A 7,780-nucleotide genomic window follows, 5' to 3' on the forward strand; every position below is an offset into this window, starting at 1 on the left:
GCTGGAGGTGACGCCAAAAGAATTGGGTCCCCCCTCCTTTAACCATATGGAGAGAAGTGAGGGAGACAGTCAGTCATTTGAGTGTCTTGGTCTGAACATGGTAGAGTGTTAGCCACAGGAGGGCCAGTGGTGAGCAGGAAATGGAAGTGGGCGTAGGCTGAGCACCTGCCCTGTACCTGGTTTTGTGCTACGAGTTCTAAGTGCCTTATTTCCTTTCATCCAGCAGTGGTGTTGGGGAGGCAAGTAGTCATCTCTTTGTTGTCAGTTCAGTGAAATAATTTGCCAAGCTCACAGAGATAGCACGTGCCATAGCTGGACCTGTAACCTTTATTGTCTAATTCTGAAGCCCGTTGTCTTTGTTTTCTTACACTGCTTAGGGTTAGCCTGGCAATGAAACAAGAAACCTCTTTTCCTATCCAGTTGATAAGAACTTCTTCATTCAGTGATGAAGACCGTTTAGAACTCATTTTTTCTAGAATGCCCAGATTTTATCCACACGATACTCACCAATTCAAATCATTTTCCTCCCAAATGTAAATAAACCCTGTCAAAAGTAGTTTTCATCCTTAGAAATGATGCTGAAATATTTCTCCTTCCCCAGATGCACTGCTATAGACTGGATATTTATGTCCACCCAAAACTCATTTCTGGAAACCTAACCCCAATGTGATGGCACATTAAATAAATTTTACCTTCCTCTGCCAACCAGGAGAGAAGATTGCTTTAGATCTTGTGGTGGGCCAAGGGAGAGTTGTATTTTATTTTAGTTTTACTAAAACGTGACTTCTCCCAGGAGCTGCTAAGGGGTTAATATTTTTGTGCATCGTTTTTTAATGGTTAATTCTCGGGGGAGAAAGAAAACCACAAAACTATTCAGGAATCCTGTGACAGGTGTTGCACTCCTTTATTTAAGGACCATAATTTCAAACCGGATCTCTAACCAAGTTTTGGCAGAAGGTCCTCCCTCTTGCCGTCCCCCAAAGCGCCTTCCCATGCCTCTGAGTGAGTCCTTCATTGATGAGCTCGGAATGTAGGCAGGTTGCTAAGTCTTCTACAACACATAAGCCAAGTCTTTCTCTCAGAATTTGACAAATGATTGTATAGACTCTCTTTTGCACATGTAGGATACATGGAGAGGTTCTTCAAGTCCCCATGTCAAAATATTTTCAGAACCCAAAAACTCACCACTTAAAAAGGCAACACCACAGAAAATACTGTCATCTGTTTCTCGTTATTTTCTTATCTGTGTCTCATCCTTCATTTTGATAGGTGCGGTTTTATTTTTAGAGTCTTGTCTCTCTGACTTGAGGCTCTTACTGTGGTTTTCCATACATTTTCGCCCCTGTTTTCATCAGTGTGCTTTTAGTGGGGTCTTGTTTGGGTTATTTACCTGGCTGCTCAAGTTTAAGGGTCGCGGGCTTACTGTGGGCTGGGTCTGTGCTTAACGCATGTGTGTGAGGCGTGTTGCATTTGCAAGTGGCGTTTTAGGGTGATGGCCGTTCCACTCAGCATTCCCCACGGGGAACATTTTTGAGTACCTTTTTTTTTTTAACCATCCTTGTGGTAGGTCTGATTCATGACTATCAGAACTGGAGTGAATTTGGAAGACCTGCCTCTTTTTTGGGAGCAGGTTGGAGGAGGAGTTCATTTTGCTGCTGGTTTAAGAAAGAGATATGGAAGGCTATCAGGATATGCACTAATTGCTATCAGGATATTTACTAATTACTGAATTATTAATTTGCTTTGCAATACATGTCCTTTCTCTCTTCCTGAAGTTACGAGTACTGTTTTCTACAACTTGTCTTATTTTGCACATTGCCAGATATTTCTATTTTTCTTTTTCCTTCTCCTTTGTGAATGTATTACCACAGGGTGGTGATGTTTTACTCATCCAGATTTCTTGAATGTCTTTTTTTTTTTTCTTCTTGTGCAGGGTATGGGAAACTGGATGAATTGTGGCACTTTGTTTCCAAGGGCCTGGTTCATGTTCTGCATGTGAAATGGATGTGTAGAGCAGGGGATGATTCTGAAAGCAAAATGGCCCTTGGGAAAATCTTGTGTTTAGATTACATTTTCATTGCTTAATGAAGTCCATGTGACTTCTAAATATTAAGAATCTTCCTTGGAGATGAAATACTTTTTCTCTCCATTTAGCAGATAATTTTTTTTATTCTTATGTTAATCCCCATACACTACATCATTAGTTTTAGATGAAGTGTTCCATGATTCATTGTTTGTGCATAACACCCAGTGCTCCATGCAGAATGTGCCCTCCTCAATACCCACCACCAGGCTAACCCATCCTCCCACCCCCCTCCCCTCTAGAACCCTCAGTTTGTTTTTCAGAGTCCATCGTCTCTCATGGTTCATCTACCCCTCCGATATCCCCCGCTTCATTCTTCCCCTCCCGCTACCTTCTTCTTCTTTTTTTTTTCTTAACATATATTGCATTATTTGTTTCAGAGGTACAGATCTGAGATTCAACAGTCTTGCACAATTCACAGCGCATTTAGCAGATAATTTTGATGCTAAACCAAGCTATACTTTGGGGCAATAGCTTCCCGGAGAGAAGACCCATTCTAATGGGGCTCACATCAAACTGGTGGTAGGGACCATTCAGGTCTCCAGCTTGGAAGAAAAGTATGGCGGTTTAAAGAACTTCATTGCACCAGGGTCCCTAAAAGGGGACACACTGAAATTGCCTGGTGTTTCTGCAGTGCCACTGGTTCAAAGACCGTGAAAGCTGTCCCCACAGGGGAATTCTGTCCTGGTCCTGGCACAGGACAACCGTGGCCGTTTTGGGAAGGCTCAGTCACCACTCAGGGAAGTTCCTTATTCCAGTGTCATCTTTGACTCCCTTGTTTTTCCTTTACTATCCCAAACCATTCTCACCAACAAATTTGGTGGACTCTACCTCAGGTATATCCAGAAGCATCTCCTTTCCACCATCTCCACCATGTCCCTCCTCCCCTGGATTAATGCATTGACTTTCTGGTTCAACCTTTGCCCTTGTCTTTCTGGGGACAGTTTCCAGGGAAGCTTATTTACAGGGGTGATCAGATCATTTCATGTCTGCCTTCAAGCCCAGTAGTGGCTTCCCATTTCACTCAAAATAAGATTTAACTCTGATAAAATCCAGTGTCTTTATCAAGGCCTCCAAGTCCCTTTACCTCCCCCATGTCTTCACCCCCACTTTCCATCTATTTTCTCTCCATTCCACCATATGGCCTTCTTGTTTCCATGCACTTGCCAAGTTCAAGTCTCCTTTGAGTCCTCTGCTCTTTCTCCTCTCTCTGCCTACAAGTTCTTTCCCCAGATTTTTACATGGCTGACTCTTTGTCATTCAGCTCTCGACTCCTCAGCCCTGCCCAGCTGTTCTCCCTGAAAGTCTTCACTGAGTTTTCTGCTTTCATTGTCCTTGTCACTGCCTGGCATTTTCTTGTTTACTCTTTGTATTTCTTCCCTCACCACTAGCTTATATAGTAGATGACATTGGGATCTTGGTATTTTTTCCTCGCCAGATGCTCAGAACTTAAATAATGTCTGCACACTGCAGGCTCTTAGTACAGTAAATATTTTTGAGTGAATGAAGAAATCAAGAAAGAATACATTCTCAGTCATACATACGGAAGATGGTAAACTGGAGAGAAAAGGTCTTACTGCCTAATCATGCTGCATTCTTTAGTCTTCATTAACGTATTCATTTAAGAACTCTTTCATTGCTTAGTATGTGCTAGTGCTGTTTTTTTTTAATTTTTAAAGATTTTATTTATTTATTTGAGAGAGAGAGAGAATGAGAGAGAGCACATGAGAGGGGGGAGGGTCAGAGGGAGAAGCAGACTCCCCGCCGAGCAGGAAGCCCGATGCTGGACTCGATCCAGGGACTCCAGGATCATGACTTGAGCCGAAGGCAGTTGCCCAACCGACTGAGCCACCCAGGCGCCCATGTGCTAGTGCTGTTTTAGGTCATGTCAGTACAGCATAAACCAGACCAGGCTTCTGCCCTCATGGTCATGGCATTTTAAACTGAGGACCCAGAGAGCACATATCCAGGACATCAGACGGTTGTAGGTGCAGTAAACCAGATTAGGAGAATGGGTGGTGTCTGGGTGGGCATGAGGATCTGCTATTTTTTAAAATAAAGAGTCATCGGGCGCCTGGGTGGCTCAGTTGTTAAGCGTCTGCCTTCGGCTCAGGTCATGATCCCAGGGTCCTGGGATTGAGCCCCGCGTCGGGCTCCCTGCTCAGCAGGAAGCCTGCTTCTCCCTCTCCCACTCCCCCTGCTTGTGTTCCCTCTCTCGCTGTGTCTCTCTCTGTCAAATAAATAAATAAAATCTTTAACAACAACAACAAGTACCGTTCAGGTTAAGACCTGAAATATAGGTAGGAAGTAAACTGGGAAAGGTAAGTGTTCAGGGTACAGAGAACAGCATGTATAAAGTCAGAAAAGACAGGAGGACTTGGGGCACCTGGGTGGTTCAGTCGTTAAGCGTCTGCCTTCGGCTCAGGTCATGATCCCAGGGTCCTGGGATCAAGCCCCGCATTGGGCTCCCTGCTCGGCGGGAAGCCTGCTTCTCCCTCTCCCGCTCCCCCTGCTTGTGTTCCCTCTCTCGCTGTGTCTCTCTCTGTCAAATAAATAAAATCTTTAAAAAATAAAAAAATAAAATAAATAATAAAATAAAATAAAATAAAATAAAATGAAGAGTCATCAGGAAAGGCATCTCACAAGGGAACATTTGAAGAGAACAAGATACATGGCTGTGTGAAGAGAGTTCCAGGCAGGGCTTGTCTGAGACCCTAAGCAGAAGAAACCCGGTAGCTTCTGCGAACAGTATGGTTAGCTAAAGCAGGAATGGAGTGAGCCAAGGGCAGAATGATAGAAGTCAAAGAGTTGGGCATGGGAGCAGGGCACAGAGGGTCTTGGGGGTCATTGTGAGGTCTGCAGAGTTACTCTGGGTGACACAAGAAGCTGCAAGAAGGTTTGAACGGAATAGGGAAGTGGTCCGACTTACATTTTTAAGAGGTCGCTTTGGCTCCTGTGAGGTGAACAGACTGGGGCAGGGACAAGGGCAGTAGCAGGGAGAGCAGCTGGGAGCCTGCTGTAGTAATTCCAGGGCGAGGTGACAGCAGGGGCAGCCCCGAGAGGTGGGGACGTGCTCACATGGGAAGGCAGCGCCCACGGGACGTGATGGAGAGTGTGAGCAGAGAGGAGGCAGGGTCACTCCTTGAATTTGGGACCGGATGGTCTCAGAGGCCCCACCCACCCTAAGATTCATATGTACCCGATAGGCAGTAGAAATGAACTCTCAGATTTGACAGGTAGAATTTGCAAAGTCTCATGAAAAACGGATTTATAAACACATTCACTTCATCTGGAGTGCTGCGTTGAGCCCGAGGAATCACACACCCAACTGGGTTCTCTCCAGCAGTTATCTTGCTTTATCCCATGGTCCTTGAGTTCGTTAAATGACCAGATTTACCTTTCGGTGGCTGCTGCTGAAAAGCTTAATGCTATATTTTATTGTTTCTGCGACATAACAAATCCCCCCCAAACCTTAGCGTCTTTAACACTTAACACCCACTTAACTCATCGCTTCGTGGGTCAGCAGTTTGTCCTGGGCTCAGCTGAGTGGGTTTTCTGGCCTGGTTTACGTACATGGAGACAGTCATCTGGTGGCTGTTGGTTCAGCCAGGGGTCTCCAGCAGACGAGGCTGGGGTTCCTCACGTGGAGGCTGCATTCCAAGTGGTGCAAGAGATCTCGAGAGCTGGCCTCAGAAGCTGGACCGTGTCCCATCTTCTGCATTCTTTGGGTCATATCAAGTCACAGAGCAGCCCATGAGCTTCTCTTGATGGGAGGAACTACAAAGAATTTGTGGCCCTTTTTAATATACCACATGCCAAATATGTGGGTTGGAAAAACTACACAGGAATTGATTGTACAAATTTTGTATTAACCTCACTTCTGGCTCCTTTATTGGTTCTACGCTTGTCTGCATTTTATTTCACTCCCCCGCCCCACTTCTTCTTTATGTTATCTTTCATACACATTATGAAACTCTCTTTAATACTGTTATTTATCAGACCTTACTATAATTTACAATTGGCTTTTTTATTTCTGTATCTGGGATGCTTTGTTTCAAAGAAGTTTCCTGCTAGCTTTATGTGAATTTCCGTAGTACTTCAGACTTGCATGTGATCTCACTGTTAGGAGTGGAGGGAGCTGATATCAGGGTTTGGCTAGCGCTCACTCCGAAGGCTGCCTCCATCTTCATATGATGAAAAGAGGACATTCCATCATGTCAGAGCAGCAAACAGGAATTGCCGCCATGTACTCCATGGGAGCATTCTATGCCAGTTTCATCTCTGTGCTTTGATTGATGGACTTTCACACCCTTGTACTGGAAAGAAATGAAACCCTTGGAGCTGGAGGATTTTGGAAGAAACATGATCTTTGTGGTTTACTTCTTCTCCCAAGTAGCTGGAAAGTGAAACAGACCCAACTGTAAAAATGAACATTGATGTCCTTACCAACTGGAAAATGATCTGTCATGATCAGGTTTCTTTGAGGGTTTCTTGCTGTATCTCCTGATGTCTAACTGCCAAGCCAGATATCAGGAGAGCTATTGTGTTTTTGAAGACAAGCTTCTTCAGTTTCTCAGTTGGCTCTTCTGGGCATGGGGGCCACTGAAAAGAGCTCTTTCTCTAAAGAACTATAAGAAATGTATTTTTTTTTTAAAGATTTTATTTATTTATTTGAGAGAGAGAATGAGATAGAGAGAGAGCACATGAGAGGGGGGAGGGTCAGAGGGAGAAGCAGACTCCCTGCCGAGCAGGGAGCCCGATGCGGGACTCGATCCCGGGACTCCAGGATCATGACCTGAGCCGAAGGCAGTCGCTTAACCAACTGAGCCACCCAGGCGCCCCAGAAATGTATTTTTAATTTCTTAGTTTTTTAATTTATTTTTTAATTGATACAAAGTTGACACAGTGTTACATGAGTTTCAGCTCTACACGTTACGCTGTGTCCGCTGCAGGTCCATCACCCGCATGGTGCTCTTATGGTATCACTGACTGTCTTCGCTGTGACATGCCTTTCACCCCAAAGCTATTCATTCCATTCCTGGAAACCTGTACCTCCCACTCCCCTTCACCCATTCTGCCCACCCTCTCCCACCCCTTCCAGCAATGCCCAGTTCTCTGTATATGGGTCTGTTTCTGCCTGTTCAGTTGCTTGGTTGGTTGGTTTTTAGATTCCACATGTGAGCAAAATCATATCTTATTTGTCTTTCTCAGTCTGATTTATTTCACTTAGCATAATACCCCGTAGGTTCATCCATGTCATAAATGGCAAGATCTCTCGTTCTCTTTTTAAAAAATTAAAAAAAATTTTTTTTTTAATTTTATGGCTGAGTAAAAAAGGAGGAGACACACACACATATTCTTTAATCATTTATCTATTGATGGGCACTTTGGTTGCTTCCATATCTTCACTATTGTAAATAATGCTGTAGTAAATATAGGGGTGCATATATTTTTCAAAAGAAATTCCTGGATCATATGATCATTCTATTTTTGATTTTTTTGAGGATCCTCCATACTGTTTTCCACAGTAGTTGCACCAGTTTACATTCTCACCAACAGTGCATGAAGGTTCGTTTTTCTCCACATCCTTGCCAACACTATTTTCATTTTCTCCCTCTCCTCTCCTCTCCTCTCCTCTCCTCTCCTCTCCTCTCCTCTCCTCTCCTCTCCTCTCCTCTCCTCTCCTCTCCTCTCCTC

The sequence above is a fragment of the Mirounga leonina genome, unplaced genomic scaffold (genome assembly GCF_011800145.1).
Source record: "Mirounga leonina isolate KUSES-001 unplaced genomic scaffold, KU_Mleo_1.0 Mir_168, whole genome shotgun sequence".
Lineage (NCBI taxonomy): Eukaryota > Metazoa > Chordata > Mammalia > Carnivora > Phocidae > Mirounga > Mirounga leonina.